Genomic DNA, 27,382 nt, shown 5'->3' on the forward strand with positions numbered 1-27,382 from the left:
TGTTGTTCTTCTCTGAATTACTTCGAATTTGACAACACCCTCCAATTAGCAAGGTGCACAGAATTATACACAGTCTTGGGTTATTGTTTGGTGGAAAAATAGTTTCCCATTTAGTCTTGCTCTATGTATCAGAATCTGACTTCAAGAACACCCTGGGATGGTGAAACTGAGGACTGAATTTGGCCCATGTGCATAACAAAGACTGACTGAAGTGTACAAATTGAGAAGCAAAGGTATTTTCCACAGCTCATTGTCATTGTCCCTGGACAGTGATCAAGAACCTTTCCTGTTCTACAACCCCTGAGGCCAGCAGACAGAGCTGGGTGACAGGGATTAATTGACAACCATCAGTCTGGGCTGTTTTGCCTTTATCAATCTCAGGCAGATGCTTAACTCTGAGAAGTTATTTTCTAACCAAAACACCATGGCACATCAGATTTACAAAATAAATGCAATTGAGGGATCTGGGATGCAAAGAAGAAGAAGGGCCCTTGACACGCACAGAAGAGGGCAACCAGGCTGACTTAAAACCCAAGTTTGGCAGAAGGCTCCAGATAAGCATCCAGGAGTGTCTGACGGGACAAACAGTGAGGATGCCAAGGAATTGTTTGGGGGATTCCACTGGGGTATAACAAGAAGTAATGGAATTTAATAGGGCCAGTGACTGTGTAGGCTGATTATCAGGAAAACATTTCCTAAATCTGAGGCTGGCAAATCCTTAAGAGAAGCCCCAAGCCGGTGGCGTCTCAGACAAGAAAGAGCACTTGAGGGTACATGGCAAAAATAACGTTGCATTGCCAGAGTCAGGGCAGCATTATGAAACAAGCATTTTCTGCTTTCTAAATTTACAGCCGTGATTCACAAAAATGAATCAGGTTGCTCCAAGTACCCCATTTAGAAACTCCGGACTCAGCGTGAGCTGCACACACCCCCTCCAACCTCAACAGAGGCTGTGCCGTATGGGAGCCTTGGTGTGCTCTAAAAATGAGTGTTACCACTATCAGTCACCAAGAGATCAGGTCAAAACTGTTAATATCTTATCAGTCACGCGAACTGTACCTCTTTCCCAACACACACCTACGGATTTATTATTAGGGTACTTCAGCTCTTTTGTATTTTTAAATCAGGCTGATTCACATTCTTCAACATTCATTATACAATTAAAAATATATGACAGGAAAAGGTTTTTCCAAGTCATTAGGAAATACATATGATACATATTTATAAATTACATATTATCATCTTTCTAGACCTAATGATGTGAGCTTTCTCAGGCAAGATGACCTGTTACTCAGACTAACATTTTATATCTTCAAGCACAAGATATTTTTGTCTAAGCTTGGTCATCTGGCTCTATCCATAAAACACGTTCATTGGGTTTTGCTGGGAGGAGAGGTGGGAGAGAAACAAGACCGAACATTTGAGTCAATATTTATCCCTTTGTCAAGACTGATGAGGAATGGATAAATCTGGTGTATATGCTTAGTCTACTGAACTTGGCAACATGGACTCGGCTCAGCAGACCAAAGTCAACAAATACTCTCCCAATTAACTAATAGTGACTGCTAGGTACCAGATAAACAGAGAAGTCCTGACTGCTTCAATGAATGACATGAACTTTCATGATGATTAAATGAGCAGCTCTATCTGCTCCTCCCAGAGGTGAGATAAACACTCAAGGTCACTGAAGTTTTGAGAGAAACAGTAAACTAATTTTTGAGATATCAACTAAAAAACACCAGTTTCTAGAGCCACTTCCTCCATCGAGGAAGATCTCCTGCATTTAGTGGCTTTTAATTCTTCCAAGCCTCAAAGCACACAGCATTGTTCTCAACTGCACTTTTGTGTTTGAAAAAATAAATTGGAGCAATGCATAAACCTTGCCCTCCTGAAGACAAGAGATCATGAAAGGTAATCAGAGGTATTGCCTGCGACAAAGCCACTGGGCTCTGACATGGGAATTCAAACGGCAGCGTGGGTGACATCTGAAAGCTACCCACAGAAAAGGATGGTGGAACTCCATTGAAGTTACAGGGAGCCAGAAATCTGAATTCACCCCTTCAAATCTTATTGTATGATACACACACTGCATTCCTATTTTTTCCTCACTGATTATCCTTCCCTCCTTTGTCAACATCCCCTTTGTTTTACCTTCTGTCATCAAGTTCTCTTCTGGTGGCTTCTGTTTAATTTTTCCACTGCTGAAATACTAGTCAGAAATTAAGCAGACCAAATTTTGCCCTATTGTAAATTTACCAGAGATAAATGTAGCCCTGCAAACACAATAGGGTGCAATGCAGAGGCATATGGAGAGACATGATTTTCATTACTATAAGGATACAGACAATGTGGTGATTATTATATAGCCCACACCTCTATAATTGACAAACAGGAGTCAAACTTGTGCACTTAAGTAATAAAAGGTTTACAAATGGGCCTCTTCTATTAATGTAAATAGTCTTCTCTATTTTATTAAGATCCATCTACTGTATGGTGCACTGAGCTAACAAGCAATCTTCACTTGCCACCTCGCATGTCTGCATTGCATAGTACAATTCCTCCTAGATAAATATCTCAAGAGAAGCAGGAAAACAATTAAAACTAGAAGGTAATAAATGATGAAGAAGCCTATGAACAGCATGCTGGCCCTCTTCCCAGTCTTCATTCATGCATCAAAAAATCCCATAGCTCTGAGTCTTTGAGAGGGCAGCTGGGCAGTAGGGATGTCCACAGTAATATAAATGGGAATTAGATATGATCGGATGTGCTCATTGCATTTTCAACAGCACATGTAATCTTCTCCCCCCTTCCCTCCAGTTCCCCCACCTCTCACCCTGCTACCAGAATAGATGACAAATGATCCTGTAACCAAGCAACTGGGCAACTGAAGAGTTTCATAGTTCCAGTCCATGATAGTTTAGCTGTGATCATTTGGGTGATCAGGCTTTGACTGGAGATGCCATCCCAGAGTTAAATACCTTTGCTCTCTCCAGGTAGTTTTACCCTCATAAGGGTTTGCAATGGTTGATGAAGGTAGAATTTTGTCCTCAGAGCTTAGAAGCTCGGTCCATTACTTGTGCTGCTTCCTGACACACAGAAGCAAATGATGACCACAGAGGAAATGAAGATGCATCTACTTGACAGTCACCTGCATGACAGCAATGGAGGTAGCCAGGTTAATTCAGTCTTGATGATACTCCATTATTGATACCCCAATGAGATTTCATCTCCAGCTAGTGAGTGCTCATACATCGGTAGGTGCACGTAGCACAGTTTAATCCACCACCATTATTCTATTTCTTTGCATAATACAATAACATTATTTGCAATAATTAAGTCACTGAAAACATTTTTAAATATCTAAATCTTTTTTGTGGGTCTATTCTAACTGTAGTAGCCCTTTCCACTGGGGGATGAATTGTGAGATAATTGATTTTGATGCCACCACGTGCGCCCTTGTTTTAGACTCAGGACACATAACTCACGTGGAGGTCAATTATCTCATACTACAGTCCCCAGTGGCAAAGTCTATGGCTTAAAAAGATCCTATGCTAGAAAAAAGAATACCATTACCACAGACTGGCATTTGTTTCCAAACAAAAGTTCAATGATAAAATTGTTTATTGCCTACTCACCTATATGTGCTGATACATGTGTGTATAAAATATATATTAAATATAAAAGTAATATATTGAATGTATATCTATTTGTACAGGCATGTCTGTAACCCTCACCACTACAGTATATTTGATGTAGATGTAGAAAAATGTACAGCAAGGATTTTTAACTCTTGCATTGCAAAAAGAATGTCTATAGTAAGGACACTCAGTTCTACCAATTTGAATGAACAAGGCAGATAAATGTCTTTAAAAGAAATGCAGCCCAGAATCCTCTAATTGTTTTTAAACTCTGAGCTATAATAAGCCTTCTCAAACCCTTTAGTACCCTAGCAATACTGAGTCAGCATTCACATATCATCCGTAATTGTTAACTAGCCACCGCAGATGAAACCTGTTAGTAATAGAAGTCAGCCCTATTAGGTTGACCCAAGATTAAGTTTTCTGGCTGATCGCTGAATGGGGGTGGTCAGACATGCATTTGTACATCTCCATTTAGCAACAGGGGCCGAGACGAACGTGGCAGTATGCTAAAGAAAACTAGTCACAGGTAACTAAACCCCCCACAAAAAACTTGGCAAGCCATCAAGAGATCACGCTGCCAAATTCCAAAGTGGCGTGAGTGCTTTCCAATCCCCAGCAAGCATTCTGGTTAGACTCTTTGGTGAGGTAGAGGTTAAATCAGTATCAAGTAGAGAAAATCAGTGCAAACAGTGGCACCTTTACCAGGCTGGGATTCTAGGCTGCACCGTAAGAGGTAACTTGCAGGTAAAGGGATATGGCCGGAAAATCAATCAACTGGAAAATATCATATATCCTTTCTTCAGCCCAGCTCCTTGGTGTCTCTGCATAAGCATACTCTTGCAGTCTTAGATTTCAAGTCATGTCAAATTTCTGACCCCAGGTGAATGTTGAAAATATTCACACCTTACCACTTAGAACTCCATTTGGTTTTTACCACCTTAAACCCACAGAATCCAGCCTCAGCCATTTGAATACCCAGCCTCAAGTTCATGGCAGTCTCAGTGAGAGATTTACCAGAGGGACCTAGTTGTGCCTCAAAGTGGAGACAATAAAAGAAATTAGGAAGGCTATTTGGGGAATGTGCAACACTGAGACACTTTAAAGCTAAATGAGACCTATGTTCCTTTTCAAAGTCAGGCTGAAAATTAGCTTCAAGTAAGCAAACACACACTTTTGGAAATTAAGAGGTTAGTGCAGACGGAGTTTTTCATCACTACTGCTTGGTGTAGGTTTATTGGCTACTTTAAGAAAAGAATGCCTAGCAAAGATCAACTCCAGCATGCAGAGCTTTGAACCTGGAACTGTTAATATCCTCTTTAGGGTGAATAATTACAAATAATCAATTTACCCTCTTCATCCATGTTAGAATTACTGTGGCCAGGGATAGTGCAGATATGTGGGAGCATGGGGAGTAACCCTCCTCACAGCACTGCTCTCACTGAACTTAAATTTCATTATATCGTGCAGTAATTAGCAAAACAAAAAACAAAAAAAAAAAAAAGACTTAAAAAAAAAAATAGACCACAAAAGCAAAAGAAAAACCCCTTCAGATCTTGTGAACTGTGGGAGTGCAGGAGGCCAGGTCCCTGTAGAGTCTGGCTGGTTTAATAACACTAGTAAGAAAACAAGAGTGGTAAAAAGAACGATCAGAGTGTCAGAGTGTTCAAGAGCAGCGAACAGAATATCAATCACAGAGCAACTGTCAAAACGCTGCCCATTCACCTCCTTGCCGAGACACTAACTCCAAACAATTTGCTACAGCAAAGGAGCAGATTTAATGAAACAACGTGGCTGGAAGGTTTGCAGTGACAGGATGCCCGGCAGACCATGCTACATGGCACACAAACACCAGTGCAGGGCAGCACATGGGCTCCCACCTCCTCACAGCGTGCTGATTCCCTCCCCTGGTCCCCAGCGAGATGGCCGTCCCAGAGCAACTGTGCATGAGGCAGAGCCACAAATCCACCCACCCCTGCTTTCCCTCCACACTTCTCCTCAAAGCAAACCCCAGGGATGCGGCTCATGCACTCCAGAGCTAGGTTGGAGTTGGAAACGTTGGTGTGTGCTGAAACAGGAGAGGAACAGAGGACTCTACTGCTCACACAGTGGTGTTGGGAGAGGCCTCACTCTTGCCTTACAAAAACCATTCAGAAGCCTCCACAGATGCTGACTTTGCTCCCCAAAACAGCTTGCTGATGGTCAGGAAGACCTATTCCCAAAGAAACTGCTCCTTGGCAGCAGCCAGGATGAAAGAACTCCAGTCCAGAGAGCCCAGCATAAGTCACTGGAAAAATTTAATGCCCCAGCTTTTATCCCAAAGCGTGCCTTCCTAACTCTTATCACAGGTGACCAGCATATCCTACATCTACTATTAGATTTCTGCTTGATTCACAAACTGTTCTGTCTCCCTGAGTGCGCCCTGCACACTGCATGCCAAGCATCGTGGGCCCATCAATTTAGCATGACACAAATTCTCACAGTGGAGTGATGTTTTGCACCGGGCTATTGTCCACAAACCATTATTCGTCAAAAAACAAACAAAAGGAGAATGCTGGAGATACTTTTACATGATACTTTTCTGGTTCCTGAAAATGTGAGATAATGAATAAAAATGTTCATTACAGAATTATTCACTTTTCTCCATGATTCACGTCCCAGTAATTACCGTGACCAGCCTAATAAAAACTGCTACAAAACGAAGGTCAACTAGCAGTTAGAAGTGTTCATTTTCATTTCAATGTATTCATCTCTGGCTCCTAATGGCCTCATTTTCTCCTATGCTCTTTAATAAATACCACTGAATTACAGGTTAAATAGCTAAATTAAATTATTGCAATTACAGCGTGTGGAGCACTGAAACTGGTTTACCTTTCCCAGTTCAATTAGAGGGGAAGTTTCAACAGCCTGAGACTCCTGATTGCTGTCAATATTCTGAGTCGGTAGGAATCTGCACTAAAGGCCAGGTTATTTGGTTACAGACTGGGTAATTTCTACATCCCTCATCCCTCCTGTATAGAAAAGGAATGACTTGAGCTCTCTCAGCTAAAACAAAATGAGGCAATCAAAGTATTTTGGGGGAAAGCAACCACAATGCATAATTGATTCTTTTTGATTGAAGAGAAGGAAACCTTGAAGTGGCTCAGGCTGAGGGAGAGTATAGGAAACAACAACCTTCTTCCTCTAAAAGAGAGGCAAGTGCATTTTAATAAATACGAATGCTTAACCTCCCATCGGCCCACAATTATTTTACATGTAAAAATTAAAGATGTTCTTTATTATTTAAATATATTCCAGCATTTGTTGATGTTGCCCCTTCCATGGGCATAATCATTTAACATCCCTTCATAAGAATGCATATCTTAATAATAAGGACTGTTGGAAGATAAATTTGTTAAAAAAAAAAAAAAAAAAAGATTTGTTTCCAAAAGATCCCGGAGCATGCAGTGATATTTGTTGTGGAAGAGCTCCCCCTTACTTCTTCACTCTCATGTTTGCAAAAAGCACCAAAAAAAGCTATCAAGGATGGGGAATTCTTTTCTGCAATGATAACAGGGCATGAAACACAGGCACACTCAAATACAGTTAGAATGAGAGACTGAAATATTTTGACTGCTCAGCGCTATTGCTATTTCTAGCGTCAAAGGGAGAGGGAATCTGTTTGTCTTCCACCGAAATCCACACGTTCAAAGCCACATCTTCTGTACTGCACTTGAACAGGGAAATGATACTGTCAGTGAGAAAAGTGAGGAGGACCATGCAGCTAAATCGCTCACAACCTTGGATTATTCATTCTTAGGATACCTGCGGAAAGTAGCGAGAAAGGGAGTTACTTTGTGCCAAGTTGGGGAGCCACATTAAAACATCTCTGCAGCCAAAGTAAAAATATATATACTCATTAAAGTAATTGGGAGCATATACAAAATCCTGTTCTTTTATTGTCTCATCTTTTGCCACTACAAGTATTTAATCCCTGGTAAGCAACTAGGTGTAAGCAAGAGCAGAATTCAGCCAACACATCAAAATGGAGTTGGGATTAATATGAATGATCGAGAAGGGGGGCACTGATAGGGACACAACAACTGTGAATTAAAAATGTCACTGAGTCCTTGCAAGTGCCATATCAAGGCTGTAGAACATAAATAAGATTTTGCCTACTGGATTTTGGATTGGGGTTTTTTTGGATGTGGAAATAGGCAAATAGCCTTAACAAGCCACAATATTGCATTGGTGTTTGTTCTCAGTAGCTTGAGCATAACTGTATCCCTACCATATTTTCTACAGATTATAAACCACACTACTCATGAACTTGGACAGAGAGACAGATTCCAGTTGTGAATTACCATGAGAAGATCAAATCTGCAACGAGGTAACCTACAGTGCGGGGCAGCTCCTGAATGTTCTTTATAACAATGTAAGAGCTCATCAGTGGCAGAATTTAGAGCCCCGCAGGAGAGGAAGGACCTGTATAGAGCTTTGGGTGACTCAGCGGAGAAAGGCAGAAACACAACTAAAGTATTACCAGGATCACTGTATAGTCTTGAGTAAAGAATACTAAAGGGCTCAGTGCACGTGTGAGTAGAGGAAGAGGACGAGGAGTTCCGAAGGTGTGAATTTCTCAGACTCATCCCTCTAAGCAAACTTGAAGGGTTTGATTCTCCGCCCACCCTTCCTCAACCCGAGAGCAGGGTTCAGTTCACATACAACCTTGTGAACTGAACCCTGCGGGGTTTGAACAGTTCTAGTCAAAACTGCAGCAATGGAAATGAAATGAGTCTTCTGTGATAGCTGACAAATGGGGTTACATCTCTCCAACCGTGAAGCGCATCCACTCTACAAGGTATGTTTCCACTGCTTTCCTCCCAGGTCTAAGAGGGCATCCGTAACACCCCAGGACTGAGTGACCCATGTCTGGACTTTCAGATCCTATTGGAATCTAGCTGGGAAATGCAGGGCATGGAAGAGATAATTAGAAGGCTTTTCTTATGTCTATCACATTAAAAAAGCTCTTGGAGGGTAACTGTTCCAGGCAAGCAATGTTGTCAACGTATAAAGCCTATTCCTTTTCACAGGAGACCATAGACCCTATATTATAGATTTGGCTTACATGGTTAAAGTTGAAACAAGTTTTAAGACTATGGATTGGAGCTGCTCAGAACACTTTTACTGAAGATTCTTGACAGCTAAGATGACCTGTGTTAAGAGCTGAGTTTCAGTGAAATTTCATTAGAAAGACTGTGGAAGAGATAGGGACCTGCCCTGGTAGTCATGAGACCCATATTCAATTCTGTTTGTCAGCCTGCAAGTTTTCTGAAAGATGTTGAAACAACATTGATGCTGACCCAGAAGCCATTGGGTTTGAACCAAAATATCATGGTTTTGCCTAAAAAAAATGAAAACAAAATTCCATTTCTCAGAAATCTTTACATTTGGGTTTAAATCCAGTAGGAAGAGAAACACAATTTGAAACTCTGATATTGTTGCAAAATAAACATTTGCTATTCTTTTTAGTGCTCATGATACAAATCCCTATGAGAAACCTGACAGAAGTTATCATGAAGTTACTAGTGGGTTGAACAGACCACAGTTTCACACTTAGATCATGTGGAGTGTTTTTCAGAACACAAGTGCTAGCACATGAAAAGTGAATGAAGCTGAACTTTTCTGGGCAATTTCAAGCTTTTATATCACTATGAACTTCAAGTTTCCTCAGCTAGAAGCCAAGTAGGAAGGAATACAAGTGCATTATTGACAATAAAAGGAAATGTAAAATGTACTGCTTTAATTCCTTGAATTACAGAAACCAATCAAAGCTCAGACCTCTCGGAAACACAAGCCGATAACTTCTTTTTTACTCTTTTTGTTTTACTCTGTGAAGCATAGTTTGTACCCTCTAGGGTGAAACCTTTTTATACTCCGTAGGGAAGAAACATCAGCTTGCTAAAGTCACTCATTCTCTTGTGGCTGAATTGCCACTCCCTTCTTCAAGGTGAAAAGAAAGGGCAATATCACCATAAGGCACTGTTGAGATCTCAACAATTTCAAGAGGCTCCAAACCAACTCAGGGCTGGTGGTAAACTGTATTGCCTGAGGGAGGGTAGTGACAAAGTCTAGAGACTTCCCCAGGGCTGACAACTGTATCACTGCAGTCAGATGCAATTATGGACTGGAGCTGCTAGTAGTGAAGGGGATTGACAGTGACCAAGAGAGTGGAAAGGCCTGGGAGAAAGCAGACCAAATATTAGTAACGCAAAGTCAATGCCTAGATTGCTAAATCTATGCATTACACAAAGGACCTCCTTTGGCAACCGCTTCTCAAGATGACTAATGTTTGCTCATGCTGACTTCAACGAAAATGAAGTGCCTGAGAAACTGCTACCTAGGGTGAGGAAGGGTATGTCTACATGGAATCTGGCAGGCTGACAAAGGCTCACCCTGCCTGCACTCCAACCTGGCCAGACGCAAGCCAGCACTGATGCAGAGGACATGTAGCTGTGGTTAGCACAACCCCAAACCCGAGCGAACAAGCCCTGCAGAGAGACGGAGTTGGGGCTCCACATCCTCACCAAGCAGCTGAACGGCTTCCGGAGCAGGGCTGGCTTCTCTCCAGTTGGCTTGAAGCATGGGCAGAACAAGCTCATGTCTGCTTGCAAAATACCGCACACACCTACCTTCACATAGCTCTGACTTTCGCCCAAGAGGCTAAAGAAACGAAGAAATCCCACATAAAGCAGCCACTCTGGATTCTTGGCTTCTTCAAAACCCAAAGATTCACCCTGTAGAGCCAACCCCAGTTTGCTTTCCTAGCAGGCTCCATGTATCAAGTACTCAATCTCAACAAGACAAAATTAGTCGTATTCAAATCTTTCAGGTGCCCTCTTTTTTAAAATTTCTTTTCCTGTTCTCAGTTACCGTAAAAGTTAAAAGCATTGCAGATTCCATTATTTCACCAGAAATGCTCTGGTATCTCCATGCATACATTTTAGCCCCCCTAAGCAGGAATTTTAAATGTACTTTTGTCATACAATTAAATTCTGACTACCTTGGGCCAAAATACTCTTATCTTCTGCAAGACAACTTGATAACTGCTGAACTGGATGATGGGACTAATCCAAACCCAAAACAAATCACTTTCCATTGTACATTCATTTTATGCCTGTTGTTCATGTAGTGACATGACCAGACCAGATTTCTAGAGATCAGGAGCTTACTAACCAAGTCTGTGCCCAAGCCCTCTTTTCTTTCATGCCTGTAAAATGGTCATACTCACCTGTGAGAGCTGAATAGGAGAAACCACAAAGATGAACTATGCTGCATAATCTCAGGCAAGCTGCAGCATTTTTAAGGATTATTGCCGCATTTCTAAGCCACCAAAAGACTACACTTCAGAGAGCAGAGGCATCAAGAAAACTACACTCCTTGACCCCTCTACACAGTTTAAATTCTTAGGAATCTACATGTCAATGAAATGGCCACTATTCATAAGTAACAATCCTGGCCTCTGTGCCCTGGTGCTTTCCAATCAAATCAGATCACTACACCTATTGCCAAAAATAATGACTAATGAAATGACTAAGAGGGATGGGTAACTGAAAAGCAGAGACTACAGGAGTGACACAATACTGTGAAGTATTAATTCTGTCAGGAAGCCTGGCACTGTTTGAGTGTTTTATAACCTTTTTTCTTTGGGAACACAATGCCAACCCAGTCTGGTCATTTCATTACAAAGGAGAGGGGAATTCCTTCTTGCAGCAGGAATTTCATTGCTGCAAAGGAAAAAGTAAAGTAATCCAGAGGAACAACAAAATGTTAAAGCAAGCCTGTGTATTAGAGCTTAAAGTGGGACTCAGAAAGGCAGCAAATGACAACTGAACCAGAATCTTCTCCTGCCACTTACGGTTCACAGATATAAAAAGAGAGGCAAGTGAGACAGGAGCATGGCAACGGCAAAAATGAGTGGACTGTGCCAAACATTCTCTTACTATCCTTGCCAAAATGCCCTGTTGTCTCCTGAAATACAACTTAATGGCAGTCAGGGAGCAAGAAGCCTGATCTAATGCTCACCGAATCAATAGCAATTGATTTTTCTGATAACTCCTGTGGACTTCATCTATGTCCTGCCCTGAAAGAGTTCATTTGTTCCCTCACTATTTGATCGTATTTCTTCTTAGAGTGGATCTCCAAGGGTTGAATTTCTCTGAACATACAAGTCTATTCACAATAATTTTGTTTAGGTTCTTGCCCTGCTTGCTTTATCCACACACCTTTTTACTTGAGACTCTCATGTTATTAGCCCTTCCACATCCCCACTGCAGAGATACACTGGGGGGAAAGGGAGTTGGTCAGGTTCACAGAGGGGCTGTGTGATGGGGGCAGCAGCGAGAAACCTCAGTTTCCACTGGCTTCCCAGTTTGGCATTTGAGCCGCAAAACTATCCTTGCTGTAATGAGCTCTATTTTATTGTGTATTGCTTGCTCACTCTTCAAATTAGAAGTGCTCTGGGCTCCTTAGGATGGAAGGTTCAAGCTAAGTATATATTGTTGTTGATGTTGGTATCATTAAGATTATTCTCAAATGGAAGTGTCAAGGTAGATCCAGAACAAGTTCTGCTGAGGATCATATATCTTCCAGGCATCTATCCCTGCTCTTATACAGTACTAAGGTGTGAACAGGGAAAATCATGTACTCAGTCAGCCCTGTGCTTAAGTGGCCTGCCAATTCCAGCTAATCACCAAGTTATTTACTTCCAGTTTATTAGGCCGAAACTGCCACTAGCTGCTGGCAGCCTCTAATATTTACACCTTACTTTCCTGGGGTCTCTTCAAGCACTGCTGCAATAAAAAAGCCATTTCTTCCAGGTTTAGATGCTAGAATTAACACATAGAGCACCACACAAGACCAAGCCAAATTCTGATCTCAGTTACAAATGTGCAACCCCATTGATTTCCAATGGCCTAATTTGCAATGGTCTCGAGCTGCTGTACCTGAGAGCACAATTTTATCCACTGTTTTCACAGAGAGGAGTAACAGCAGTATCTCTTACACACTTGTGAGTATTTTAAATACAGTAACAGCTGGACAAACATCAGTCACCATCATTGGCTCTCAGTCTCATTTCCATCACATTCAGTAAAAACCAGGATGAGCAATTCCTCAAAAATTAGCTTAAATTGCTTTCACTCATTTTATATTCTTCTGTAGATTTTTATTATCTTAGTGTTCAAATCACCTCAGAAACTTTCATATCTTCATCCTCATAATACTCCCATCAGAGAGTGAAGACTTGGAATTCCTTACTGAATTGGTCAGAGACTTTACACAAAGAAATTAAAGGACTTCTCCAAGATTGCAGGGAAAATACAACAGAGAAACAAGGGTTGGAGTTAGTTTTCCCAAACCATAGGGAATAGAACATGAGATACAAGAATTTCCTTCTCTTATTAATACTTTTCACTGGATAGCAATAAAAGCATACAACAAATTCTGAAATCCACTTTTCAATCCATATTTTCCTTTTTTTAGCCAAATACAGGGTCCTTTCATTGTTATGATTGGGGAGCCCTGGACAGGAATGCTTTCTTTCCTCCCAGCTGTAAAGCAAGTCTGTTGTTGGTCTCATAAAGCTGCCTTTTCCAAGGAACACTGCCTATGTGGTGTTCTCCTTTGATTTTAGATGCATGATTAAAACTTAGGGCCGTGCCCTCAGTTGTGTAAGGCCAACAGAGTATCTGCCCATGCAGAGAAAACATGAGATTCCTGATGCTAAGCCTCTGATGTACGTTGAGCTATGTGCTTCCCAACCTCTTTACACCTTTGCACTGCCAACACAAGGGAGTTCCACAATTTGCTCAGGGCCAGGCACACCTTTATTCACAGGAAAACCTGCTAAGAAGCAGCCAAAGCAAACCAACACTGAGTCAGAACACATGTGTACTTGCTCAAGTGACCACTTCCAGAAACAATAAAATACTGTGGACAAGCCTTGTCCTGCAAAAATTACACATTCACAGCTCATTCAGCAGGCTGGATTCATTGCAATGAGGAAAGCCACCATGTTACAAAGGATAGCTTCCTTCACACACTTTCTCAAGGGTGTTTTCTCCTACCCCATATAGGAACAATCAGTCAGGAGACTACACCAAGAGAAACTCTGACATATTTTGCTGACTGCACTGCAAGCTGTGCCCCATCTCTTTACTTCAGTCCTAACTCTCCTGCACAGAAATGAAGTTTACCATGCACTACAGGCTGACCAGTGATGATATCACGCACATGAGTATCTCATCAGATTAATTTAGGATAGTTGTATTTGCATCAATTACATTTCTTCCCTATAAGAAAACTAAGCTAAGAAGAGAGTGGAGAAAGACAAGTAAAGAAAGGCAAAATCAAGTTTGGCGTTTTAATAACTTTAAAGTATGATCTGATAGGAAGAGAGCTACCATTTATTTTATTTTGGTACAATTTCAGATTTCCAGTCACTTTGTGAGTTATATCAGTTGGAAACTGTTGACATTATAGCAGAGTTAGGTAGATACAGGTCAGGGAAAATCATTTGAAACAATCTGAAAGGCCAGGTTTTACCCCAGTAGTTACTTTAATCATCTAACTGCTCAGTTCAGTATTGTCCACAAAACAAAAGCCAAGGATTTTAAGAAATAATTGTATTTTAAATTAATGAATTAATGTTGTTATAGTTAACCCCTAAATGGAAAAGACATAAATGTAAAACCAAGCTCTCCTCTGTTCTCACCTGTCTACTGGATACAGAGTCCTATTCAGGTACGAAAGGAATGGAAGGTCCTACTGACAGTACTCTGTTGTCATTTTTACACGACTGCAGCACAGAAGCTGACGCAGCCAGAGCTCTGGGATGCCAGTACCTGTCCTTCTCCCTGACTGCAGGTCCTTTCTCTGTACCTTTTTTTGTCCTTCTCCTCTCTTCTCTCTCTCCTGCCATACACACATATCACAAATCAGCCTGATTTATAGACAGCAAGGAAGATTTGTGTCAGTCCTTACATTTCCGTCTGTCCATCTGTGAGATGCTTTGCTCGTCTTGGTGTTATCTGAATAATGATTTAACAAAAAATAAAAATGCAAAGACCATTTCACAAAAAAAAAACCCAAAGTGACTAAATCTATTAATCTATTTTTTCTCTTTTGTCCACAGTCATACTGGTGAACATTTAAAGAGTCTAGGAAAGATTTTTAAGAGAGGTTTTAAAAAGAAAGATCTCTCTGTTTTTTGGAAACACTCACAATCCTATTGCCATTGTCAGAGATGCCTGCCCTTGGCCAGAATTTCTCCTCCTCCACTCTGACATGCGCTGGCTGCTAACCTGCTGTTACATACTGGCTGGGAAGGCGAACTCTGACGGCCAAGAGAGCACCACGTGTGAAAGGACTGTACAGCACCATGCATTACTAAACTGAAGAGCCCACGTGAAAAGATCCTGTTGGTACCTGCTTTTATATAAAAGCTCTTGCACTTACTGTGTGCGAGTGTACGTCAAAGTTGGCAGGATGTTACAAAAACTGATCTTGTGCCCAGGCAATTCAGTCTTTTGGTCGTTTTCCTGTCTGCTCTTCACAGTTCTGGATGAACTCAAGCTAGCAAACTCTGAAAAGCATTTGGTCTGGCTTGCCAGAAACGCTTGAGCACCTAGCCAGTCCACAAATAGAAAAGAGAACAGTATCAGCTTCGTAATTATTTTTATGGGTTGAATTAACTTCAGAATCAGCATTGTGCAGGCAATAGCTCTGGAAACTGAACTTACCTGCCCTGGGACAACACACTCCCTGAGTAAGAACTGAGACACAAAGTCCTGGTTATAATCAACTCACAGTGTACTCTCTTGAACTGGAGTTTGTCAAGTATTTCTGACAATTTGAGGATAATGCTGTCTTGTGTACAGATATTTCACAAGCAGAGAAAAATACTACCTGGGATACATTATTTGTTAACTGTTCACTTGGCTCATGATAGGTGTGTGACTCTGAACTGTATTTGGCATCTAACATCTCTCTTTTGATAAATAGCAACATCTTAGCAGCCTCCTCTCTGAGCCAGTGCAGACAAGGAATGGGCAGCACACGTTCATCAAACTAACATCTGCTTTCAATTCTCATTTATAGATGTGGAATCCTTTCAACTGGACATTAATCATTCTCTACAGCAGCAATTAGATACTTGAGACAGATCAGAACAAATCAAATTGCCCTTATTTATTAAACAAAAAAATCCTAACGAGTAAATAAAAAAGATACCAGACCATCCTGTGTGCAGCAACATAAAAAGAAAAATAAGATACTGACACACAGGAGTCTAAAAGCTTTCAGGTGCTAGTTTCAAAGCCTCAGTTGAAACCAAATAGCAAAGGGCTCTACTGCAGAATGCCTCATGGCTTATTTTAGCAATAAGGTATAATTGAAAGGATTAATGCAAATGTAATGTTTCCCTTCCAAAAATTCCAGGAATGCAAAAATTACTCTCATCTGCACTGTGTGACTCATGTTTTTAATGCTGGAACTTCATTTTCACTCATGAGGAATTCGAGCTCAGGGAAATATTACCACAGAAATCCTCATTCAGACGACAAAGGAAAATATCTTTCTCTTTCACTGCAGTTAAACAAAGGCTAAGAATCTTGTCTTTGGAGAGTCTGGCTTGGTTCATCGTCAGGTAATGAACACCCTACACACCAAGGGTAGATACTGCCCTCCCTGAGAGATCAAGTGGATCACGCTGAGGAGCTCAGATTCTCCAGACTAGCTTGAACCAAGCAGAGTAGCTTCCTTATACTGGGTTTCCCCAGCTTCACATGGCAGACAGCTTTCAGTGGGCAAGTTGGGGGAGACAGACATATTTTCATGGAGTTTAGTAGCAAACCCTTTGTAGATCAAAAGACAAATCTGGACTGGTCTAGGAGAAGTTACGTAGCTATCCCCCAAACACCTGATAATTCCTTTTTCTATCTTTCCTTCAATTGCTTTTTCCAAAAACTGCTTTTAGTTTTTAATGAGGAAACAAGATAACGTGCTTGCTACAGAAAACTGGCAATTCCTACCTGAAGAGTTCTCACAATCTAGATTACATGTATCAGCAGTATTTCAGAGTTTTTTTATAAGGAGGTGCTACATGTTAAGTGGGTAAGAAGTTTCATGCGAGAATACATCTGAGAATGGCGAGCAGGGTTTGGCCATCCACACACAAATGATCTGCCTGTGCCAGAGATCATGAAACCAATTGTCTGCTCACATCCAGAAAGCCTCATCCTACTCTGGGCTGCCTTTGCTGCTGGAAAGCGCCAGGGTGGGACAAGCAAGTCCAGAGGAAACGAGGTTCTGCTGAACATCATGAAAAAATTAGTTGCTTTATCACTTCTCCTCTGAGCACCTATTCAGGTTGTCCATGGGTGGGACGGAGGCTTGCGTGGGAAGAAGGAAGACACTTTTCCAGTGAAGGTGTCAGACCCAGGCAATTCAGTCTCTCCTCCTCTTCCTTCGACATACACAGCCTCCCATGCTGATCCTTCCCTCTCCCTTTCCCAGTGCCTCATATACCTGACTGTAATAACAGGAGAGATACCATCTGGGGTTAGCTCATGTTTATTACTCCTTTGTTTATTTCTTAATAAATATAAACTGTTGTTACCTGTGCAAGGCTGTGCATCTAGCCTAGTTTTGGTGAGCCTTAAAAGCCTCAAATTGAAAATAGCCTGAAGATGTGAAGAATCACAGCCAGCATCGCAGCACAAAAGGCAGCCAGTTAGCTGAGGTATGAAGAGAGAACCATTGCAACATGCAGCACCTAGGGATGGTTTTATATTTAAGATTTCCTGGCTTGGAGGTACTGTGTTAGCTAGTTAGATGTATTTATAAATAGAAGTGCCTGCTGACATTAATCACAATAATTTGGTGACGTGGCTACCGATGTCAAATTACGAAAGGTGCAGGTACCTTGCAAAGCTAAGACCAGTTTATCATTGGTCAGATCATTTATCAGCCAGGGAAAATAACCTTTCCTCCATGTTCTGTGATCTCACGCAAACGGGAATCTGAGTGAGAAAGGGAGGAAGGGGTCTTGGGTTTTTATTTTATTTGGTTTTTCGTTTGGTTCGATGTAACTTTAAGAAATATTAATCTGCTCCTTCATTTAATTTCATCTCTACCACTGGCCAAGCGAAATGCACTAATTTATTAGTTGAAGTAAGCCTTGAGATAATGTCACCCACCATTCATCCAAATTTGTCACTAGCATCCCATTAAAGCTGTAATTATTTTTTAATTAAAACTAAGGAAGCTGGCATGCGTGTGCCTACTTTATACATCTGTTATGGGTTAAAATAGCTTTTAAAAAATGTTTTTTTAGACCGCAGTCTTTTGTGGCCATGGCCTATGCCAAAGAAAACGCAAACTTGCTTATTTTCTCCATGGGGCGCAACACTGCCTATGTGTGCCTGAACAGATTCGACTGGCCGTGAAAAGAATTCTAAATAAAACACAAACATGGAATTTGGCAACGCCACAGAAGCAAGCTTAAGACTAATTCCAGCATGCGGACGGCTCTCACACAGCAAGTCTGGCTCCACTATAAATGAAACCAGGCTCTGTAAAATCGCCAGTAAATTTGGAGTTAGGATTTAAAGAGACAGCATTCTTATTCCAGAGTTTAGGGGAAAAAGCACACAGGCACACGCGCACGCACTGTCACATACCCCAGCTTATTAAGGAAATTCATGCCGGCCCAATAAGTCTGCATGTTGCAAGCTGTGTTAACTTTCAGCAGCCACTTCCACTTAAAAAAAAAGAAAACGTGTAAAATGCACTTGATTTTTAGAAAAATGCTGTCATTATTACTGCAGGGACCACTGGCAGAGACAGCAATGAATGAAGGACCTACCTGATGGCAAAGTTGAAATGATAAATTAAAAAAAGAAAGACACTGGGGCAGAGCAGGGGAAGGGAAAGGTGCGGGTGGGGAGAAACTCCATGGTCAGGGTGGCCAAGCACAGAGCAGCCTGTTCCTATCAGCCAGCCCAGCAAGCGGGATGCTGACTCACTGGGCCTTGCTGGGAGGGAGCTCTATGCAATACAGCCCCCGTGCTGGCAGGGAGGGGAGCAAATCTAACCCCGGGACAATGCAGTCCCCTGGTTAACACCTCCTCGGCAGCCCCAGCCAGCCCCAGAGGGTAGAGACATCTGCGCAAAAAGAGTGAGGAGAAAGTGAGAAACAGCATTCACTCATCTTTACCTATTAAGGAGAAAACAAATTTAAGATGTCCCAGCTTACAATCACAAAGTATGGCCTGGCAAACTTAACAGGAAAGGGCAAGGAGCAAATTATTTAACAGTGATAGTACTGTCTCCCACACATCCTCATTCTCCCTTACAGCTCTGGATGATATCAGAATTAAAATTAAACCACAGGTGCTAACCTCAAACCCTGACCATCAGTTTTTAACTCAAAACAGGGAGAAGAGAAGGGAAGATTTTCTGGCTAGAGGGTTCTAAATATGGGAAGACATTTATGAGTGTGCTCAACTGCACTAATGAATGCTGACAGTGGTGGTGAAGGCAGGGGCCAGCATCACTGGAGCTTTCACACTACTTGGCATGGAAAATGTGCAGAGAAAGTACGAAGGAAATTGGGAGGGAGTTTACAGCGATTTCACAAGATTTTGTGCAACTACGCTACGTATTTCTTGATAATGATAGCAAAGGGTTTGGTTTCAGTAGGCTACACAGTTTTTAAGATGATACCCTACCTCGACTTTACAATGGATGTATTAATACAGTTTAAGGAGAACACAGAAAAAATACAGAAAGAGCGTATTTTTTTTTAATTATATTTTATAAAGTTTTGCAGAAAGGTAAAGTTACTCAGTAATCTCATCCTCTCCGTAGCCAAAACCACAATGATCCTATTCCCAGTTTAATTGACAGTTCACACATTTTTATAAAGGTTTTTGATTAATCAATCCGTAAACACTCAAATGTAATTTTTAGACAGACTTTGCATTATAAGCCTGTCTGTGCCACAATAAATGAACTTACTCTCTCCCTGTTCAACCTGAAGAAAGAAAATAACCCCAGTTTCTGTTAGGAGATGCAAACTGAAAAAAATACGTCCCCCACAGGCAAAGGGTGCTGCTGCCATATTGAGGTCTTACTATGTCCCATTGATTTTTTGTTTTTCTCACTGAACACCATGGACAGTTTTAAATGGTACATCTTTCCCAACAGTACTCTGATTCTTACTTAAATTTCCATACATCCCTGAATTCCATAAATCATGTTCACAGCTAGCATAACAGTACAACACCACTGAAGTCAGAAAGCAGCTTCTAGAAAGGTGCTCAGCTAAGCATCCCTCGGTAGTCCCTAACCCATCCCTCAGTGCGCTGCTGGCATGGTACAGCATGCCCTGGAAGCACCATGCTTGTCACACAGGCATGGAAGAGATGTAAGGATCAGGTTTAGACCTGGGCCTCAAGTGAAGTAATCTAGGTCGATACAAGAGAGGTAAGGCAGCCATCTGACACACAGAAAGGGTAAGATGCTCCCCTCCCATTGCCAGGGGATGGACTGAAAATAATGAGTTTACAATAGGCTCCAAGTAGCCAAGTAACATTTAAACAAGCAAAAAAGCTGCAGGTATGTTCTGCAAACTGGCCTCTCTCTAACCAGAGATTCCTTATGTTAATAACAAAGACAAAAATTTAGAAAGCATTGTTTCATGGCATGATTCCAGTGCCTATGTCTCCCCACTGCCTTGCTTAGTGCCGGAGTTAACCTCATTCCAGAAGTCCCAGGACCTCTGACTCTTACAGTTAAATTCATAAAAAATGTAAGCCCTCGCTATGTGGGATTTTTGCCTGTTTCATTCCAAGCGCATGTTTTACTGACTCATAGAACCTGGCTTCTCCAGTTTGTGCTACAGCAGGTTGCGTTAGCTGGAGTAGGAACCCATAGCAATGGATTAAGAAAAAAGCAAGAGGGAAATAAGGATGTCAAAGGCACATACCATACTTTACCAGATTCCTATATGTGTTGCAAAAAGGCTTGGAAAAAGCCTGTCCAAAAGAAAGCAAACAGCATAAAAGCGTATGTTGCTAACAGTTGCTCAACTGTTTACTGCTTAGCAGAAAGACGGACCAACATGCAGCACACAGGAGCCCAGTGGGGCACATGCGAGGTGCATCAGCATGGCTTCTTTGACTCAAATTCCCTTCTGAACATAAAGCATCCCATCTGAGCACAGAACTCTTCCTTTCATCTATTTTTATGAAGCACTCAGAAAATAAAAAAGAATCCAGGTCCCCTGAATTAGGCAGCTCTGGAGGGACATAAGGTAATTTTTTTGCAGTTCTCTGGCCTGAACCTAAGACACCTCAGCAATATGTGAACAAATTCTTTTAAAAATTAAGATAAAATAAAGCTATTTCACTAAAAAATGTACTACACTTCACTGTTTTTTCCACCTTTCCCACTGGCTTGTGAATTAAAGAGCGGTTCTTATCGCAACTACCTACACCATACCCCATGGCTCGCCCTACTTCCTTTGACGCTGAGCATCATATTTGTGCACTAGAGATTTATCTCTGTTCTCACAAACTGAACAGCCCAATTCACTTCCTGGCTCAGACACACAAACGCATCCGCACATGTCTGACAGAAAGCGAGAAGAAAAGTGATGACAAAAAACTACTACTGAAGGGGCAGGAGAAAACTCCATCCTGAATACGCCAGGTGAGGCTGTACAAGTGAACTGTTTAGCATATGCTATGTACAAATGAATGGCAATTTACTGAAAGAATAATTGCAAACATTTATGCCTCGTGCATGGGTATAAAAAAAAAAAAATAAAAAATCAGCTCTTAGAAAGCTGGTGCGTTGCCCAAGCGAAAGGCAAGGCACCTGACAAACACTACCCCTACTTTTGTCGCTTTGTAGGTGATTGCTTCCTTCCTTCCTGCAGTTGAATTCTTCTCTTGGGAAGCGTTCACCAAGAGGCGTTCAGCTCCCTGAAAAGGCTGGGAAGGAGGTGGCAGCAGGGAGAGGCTGATCCTATCCTGCAAACCATCTCTGGTAGCTACTCTGCTATAGAAACATGGAAGCCATTCCCATTCCTTTGCTGAATACAAACATGCACCACACTACAACTTCAAAAATAGGTTTGCTCCTCTTTCGGACAACCAAGGTGTTTTTGTACGTAACGGCTGCCAAAAGCTATGCTGGTGCCCAAACCCTGCCAACTGCACCCCATGAAAGCAGTCTTTATTTGTGCTGGTGTCTCCTGGAAAGTATTGCACAAATGCCATGAAAGGAAAGACTCTGTGATTCGTTTGGGTTTTCTGTCAGAGCAGCAGGCGACTTGCCATCAGTGGTACCTTTTTGTAACCAAGTTACTCTCTCCCTTCCAAACTATTGATAGCTCCTAAATATTTACTGAATCAAGGTGGGGAAATGGGGCTTATTATTAATGGGAACAACAAGAAAGAAGCCCTGTAAAAAAAAAAAAATCCTCAATGAGATGAAACAGAAATGTCCTTCCTTTGCTTTCTTGTAAACCCCCCTTTTGCCTCATCTCCGACCTGATACCACCAAAGCTTGTTTGTGCTTTAACAAAGATGGATCACTTGCTGTGCAGTTCCCTGGTGCTCACCTATACTCTGAAGTCACCTACTCCTAACCCAGCCATCACTCAGCGAACTCTAAAAGGAAATAAATTCATTCATTCCAATAAGCAAATTATAAAATCACCTTCATCCATCTTGTTCCTATATTTTTAAATTTGATTGTGGCTAGAGAATTGCTGCCTGGGAATTACCCTTCCCCCACTCGCACATACACCCTTTAAAAATGCAAAATATAGCCCTCTATTTCAATATTTCTGATGTCAGTGACCGGTGTCGGCTCTCCCCACACAGTAACTGCTTTAAAGCGCTGCATACAGCACTGCATTAAAAATTAATTACACATGCTATTTTATTGATAGTGCATAATGTAATGAGCACCAGCTGTGCTAAACATCCAAACTCCTTTTTAAGACAGCTATAAAAAAAGAAAGAAACTGCACTTCCAAATGCTTCTCCTGTCAGAGGAGAAAAACAGCAACATCTTGGATGGATTTGAAACAGGATTCTTTGATTTAGCTCTCCATTTGGAGCGTTTGAAGAGTTCAGACTCTCGGGCTCAGCATAGTGGTATGCGATCGAGTTAACTCTCTCAATGTTGGAGCCATTGTCTTTACTGCAGGCAATGTTGCCTTGAACCCTTTTGTCCCAAGACTACCAGATTTGGTTCCACCCATTAATATCGCAATTAAGGGCTTTTCTTTTTTCCTGCGATGTCTGGAAATGACAGGCATCCACTTTAAAGCACCTTTAAATATCACTACTGCTCCTGCTGGTTCTTAACTTGACATAATTAGGACTTACAAAGTTATAGCAATCGGGTGTCTGTCTAGAACAAAGCCTCAGCCATGCTCAAATTGCCAGCGCTGCTGCCCCATGCAGCACCCTGGTTTTAGCCACTCTTTGCTGCCTTCAGGTCTCTGCTGCCTCTTGATAAACACACCATTCAGTCAGAAAATCAGTTCACGATCAGATCCATCTATTTTGAGTTTGGATCTGATTTTAACATCTAGTGAGACAGAGATCTGCATAGACAGACAGGTCACATATGATTTTAATCCTTGGATAGATGGATGAACACATAGATTGATAGACAGATGAAAAGATGGATGTATACACTCAGACTGATGCATTACCGTTTTCAGTATATACATCTCTCACACATCCCTGCACTCTGTAAGTACTGTCCACAAAGTCAATGCTATTATAGCATGCATTAAATATTTCACTAAAATAAATAAATACATGTAACCATGACTAATGGGGACATCTCTCCTGAATGCTAGCCAGTATTTAATGCAAACCTCTTCTTTATGCAGCAAAATAAAAAAGATACATTTACAAAGTGTCTCAGGGAAACTATAGGTCTTTGTCTTCCCTCAGACACATAGACCAAATTCCTCTGTCTCAAAAAAGCACCCACCGCTGATCAGACGTCAAGTTTTAGTGGATTTTTGTGTGTGTGAGAGATTATACTCAACAAAAAGTGAAGAGTAGAGTATCAGTCATTGTCCTGGGACTTGATGAGTTAGAAGGTTTTTGCTGGTTGAGTTCGCAATCTCTGGTCTTATTACTGTTTGGGGGTTTTTTTGTTTTGTTTTTGTTTTTTGTTGTTGTTGTTGTTGTTTGTTTGTTTTTTCCATTGATCCTCCTGTGTTAATAAAACTCAGTCTGGAGTAAACAAAAGCTTGCTTGTTGTTCTAGTAAGAAATGTGCCGAGTGTATACCATATCATTAACATAAAAGTTTTTGAAATAATACAGCTTTCTAGACAGACTCTATTAATTGTATCAAGCTTTTTACAGCAGGGTGGTCTAATCTAGCTCTCCTTACTGGCTGACTACAGTTATAAAGCCAACACAAAACGAATACGGTGATATAATTGAAGGAGGGGAAAGTATTTTTTAAAACCTATTATTTACTTACAGGTACTTCTTTTATCTTTATTGTCACCTTAACTTTCACTAAGAAAACACCAGACTAGTTAAATGATGCAGTAAGTAGAATTTCAGTAGCCAAGTAAATTTATACTAACTTTACAAGATGACTGTGTGATTTTCAGGATGTCCTAATGACTAATACAGCTGATTCCTTGAATTAACGGGAGCTTGTTCCAGTCTTCTGAGCTATAGCCCCATGCTTTCCTCTATTTTAGACCTTAAACTTCACAGCCCCGTCCATTAATCACTGCTGTCCATGCCCACTTGCTGTTTTTATATATGCAACTAAGTATCGTAATTGCTTTCCACCTCCTTTCATCAGCCTATATGTGGGAAGGAAGTAGTTTCACTGGTTAGTTGAATATATGTGTATTGGACAGATTTAATTATCTTTATGGAGGTATATAAAACCCTCACTCGTGGGCCCGGGTCCAAAGATTTTTGGATCAGGTATATATCTGAATGCGGGCTTAGGGGATAAATTATTATCCATGCCATTACAACCCACTTTGTCTTATCCCGATTATAATTCCATTTCTGGGGCTTTTGCACTGCAGGATCTTCAGGGCAGAGACTTTTTTCTTTGGAGAGCACATTGTAAAATGCCATGCACTTCTGCACTGAGATTTTCAAAGCTCATTTCTCGTTAACTTTAATGGGAAATGGGCATCCAAATCTCTTAGGCAGCTTTGACAATTTAAGCCTTAATGTACAATATTAATAAATCACCATCATAAAAAGAGCCTTATGAAGATGTATTGTGAAAAAGTAGCCCCACAAAAAGTATTGCCATGTATGTGTGCATGCATATGGGCATATACTTTTCTTTACATAATTACGTCTCTCAACAATAATTTGTGTGTCTCTGTTATGCAAAAAAAAAAACCTGTGTGTGTTTTACAGTTACTCTGAGCAGTTGCAATTCATTGAAAAGAAATAAAAAGCAGGCTCAAAAAGCACCCTAATCTGGCAAGGGGTAAAGCAAAATGAATGCTTTGCCCATTTACATTTTAGATGCAAGCTACACAACCCTGTGAATTTCATGACTCTATTCCAACTTCTAATTAAATAGGCACTAAAAACATTTAAACAGGAGAACCCAATTGAGTAGACAGCAACCTATGAGGCAAAAATAGATAAATAAAGAGAATGAGAAATTGTTCCAGTGGTGGAAATTTTTTTTTAATCACATGGAAAAACACAGACCTTGACTTGCAAATTCCTCATCCCGTAGTGCCCTGAACACAAAGAATTGAACAAAGAGAGAGGCAACAATGACCAGTATCAGCCAAGCAACACAGTGGACACCCAAGTGGACTTCCCAGCATCATTTACTGTAATTGAAACTACTCTCAGCAGCATGTCTTCTGAACATCGCAAATAGCTCTGGCTGAGGCAGGACAACTCCCCCTGTGCATGACCAAATACCACTGGGTGATCACTCTTATCTAGGCTGGAGATTTACAAATGCAGTTTTCACACATGCATGACCAAATCCCATCGGCAGCCAGAAGTTTAGGTTCTCCAGCAAAAAAGCTACTGGGACGCTTGAGTTTGTGAGTGCCTAGCAGAGATCTGGAATACCTGCAACTTCGAGCCTTTAGAGTCACAGCCTGCTTGAGAACTGAACAGAAAAACTCCAGGTCCTGACTTAAATGAATGCTGAAAAACAGGAAAGGTAAGAAACTATGAAGGAGGAGGAGAGGAGGGAACTGTTGATGGCTTTTGTTCAAAGAAGGAAACAATCCCTCAGAAGCAAGAACAGGGCTGACAGAATAAAAGGGTAATCAAGTCAGAGAGACAAGCAGATCTCTGAAGCTGTAGCAAGTGAGTGTTGTAAATGCCTGTATTAAAAAAGAGGGCATGATGCAGGGATCATCACTAGATTATTAGTCAACACAAAGAACCCACTTTTCTTTCGTTTCCACAGAACATTTCGGGAGCTAGAAAGATCCCGTAACCCTTGCTACATGGTTTAAACCATGCCCAGGCTCACACACAGTGAATATTACAGGAGCTAAGAAAGGGTTAAGTAGACATAATCTCCTTTTTCAAGGCAAGAAAATGATTCCTTCAAGTAGGACTTGACCAACTACTGTCATAAACATGTAGCATGCACTTTGATATAACCTATTCTCTAAGTGCCGCAGACTGCAGCAGTAATTACAGGAAGCCATGATAACAGGTCTCTCTCCCCGCAGAGCTGGCATCACTCTCCCAGCAAACAGAAAATTCTGAAAACTCACAGCACACAACTCCAAAGTGAGAACTCAAAAGTACGCAAAGTATAAAAGCCTCACCTTCCCACGTTCTTTAATAAGTCATTCCTTCCTTCCTTCCTTTTCTATATTTAGTTGTACTTGCTTCCCTCCCCACTAGCTGCTGGCATCAGAAGCAACAGGGAACCAGGGCATTCAGTTCACTGGTATAGCTACCTGCCTATCAAAGGCACCTGCCTGCATACTGCACCAGCAAAGAGAGAGAACAGTAAAACATGAGATCAGTTCCAGTTTCGTTTACTGGTTACATGCAAGAGGAAAGCAGGGAGGCAGGAGACTTCCTGACCCAGCGCTCACCATTCAGAAAAGCCCATGTCTACACGTCTCAAGCCAGTTGATCAACGTGCTGAGGTTGATGAAGCAGAGCCAGATTATAAGATCATCCTCCCCATGCTGTGTACATCAGCTCAAATAGGAAGCCTGACCAAATCCCCTGGATATGCTGCAGTGCACCATGCAGCACATCGCTGCAAGCCCGGTTCCTGAGCACAGGCTGAGCCTCTCCCAGGCCGTACAGGAGACCTACACACACACCCTGAGCTTCACCCAGGGTCGAAATAGAACCATGTGGAGTACTCACAGCCTCCTACTGAATTTATTCTGTCTTTCAAGACTGAGAGTTTCCAAGACACGAATTTAAATTTCTTGCAAAACTTTTTGTCTTGCTTTGTTACAACAATGAGAGATGTACAGGGTCATTCTCATGAAACACAGCATACTGCAGCCAGGTGGTACCACTGTTTGTAGAAGGAAAAAGCTGAGCTCAGCAAAGTTTTGTGAGCTTCAGAGGGACATGAGGAGACATTTCCCAGAGGCTTTACCCATGACAGTTGTTACTGTCTTTCTAAATCCTCTGGTACCCACACATCATTCTGAGAACTCCT

General features: G+C 41.4%; 1 protein-coding gene across 7 annotated transcripts in view; it reads right to left on the bottom strand.

Moving 5' to 3' along the window:
• BCL11B (BCL11 transcription factor B) overlaps positions 1–27,382 on the bottom strand; it is a 95,388-nt gene that overhangs the window by 24,227 nt on the left and 43,779 nt on the right. The gene's annotated exons all lie outside the window — the stretch shown is intronic.

This window comes from Patagioenas fasciata, chromosome 5 (genome assembly GCF_037038585.1).
Source record: "Patagioenas fasciata isolate bPatFas1 chromosome 5, bPatFas1.hap1, whole genome shotgun sequence".
NCBI classification, from domain to species: Eukaryota; Metazoa; Chordata; class Aves; order Columbiformes; family Columbidae; genus Patagioenas; species Patagioenas fasciata.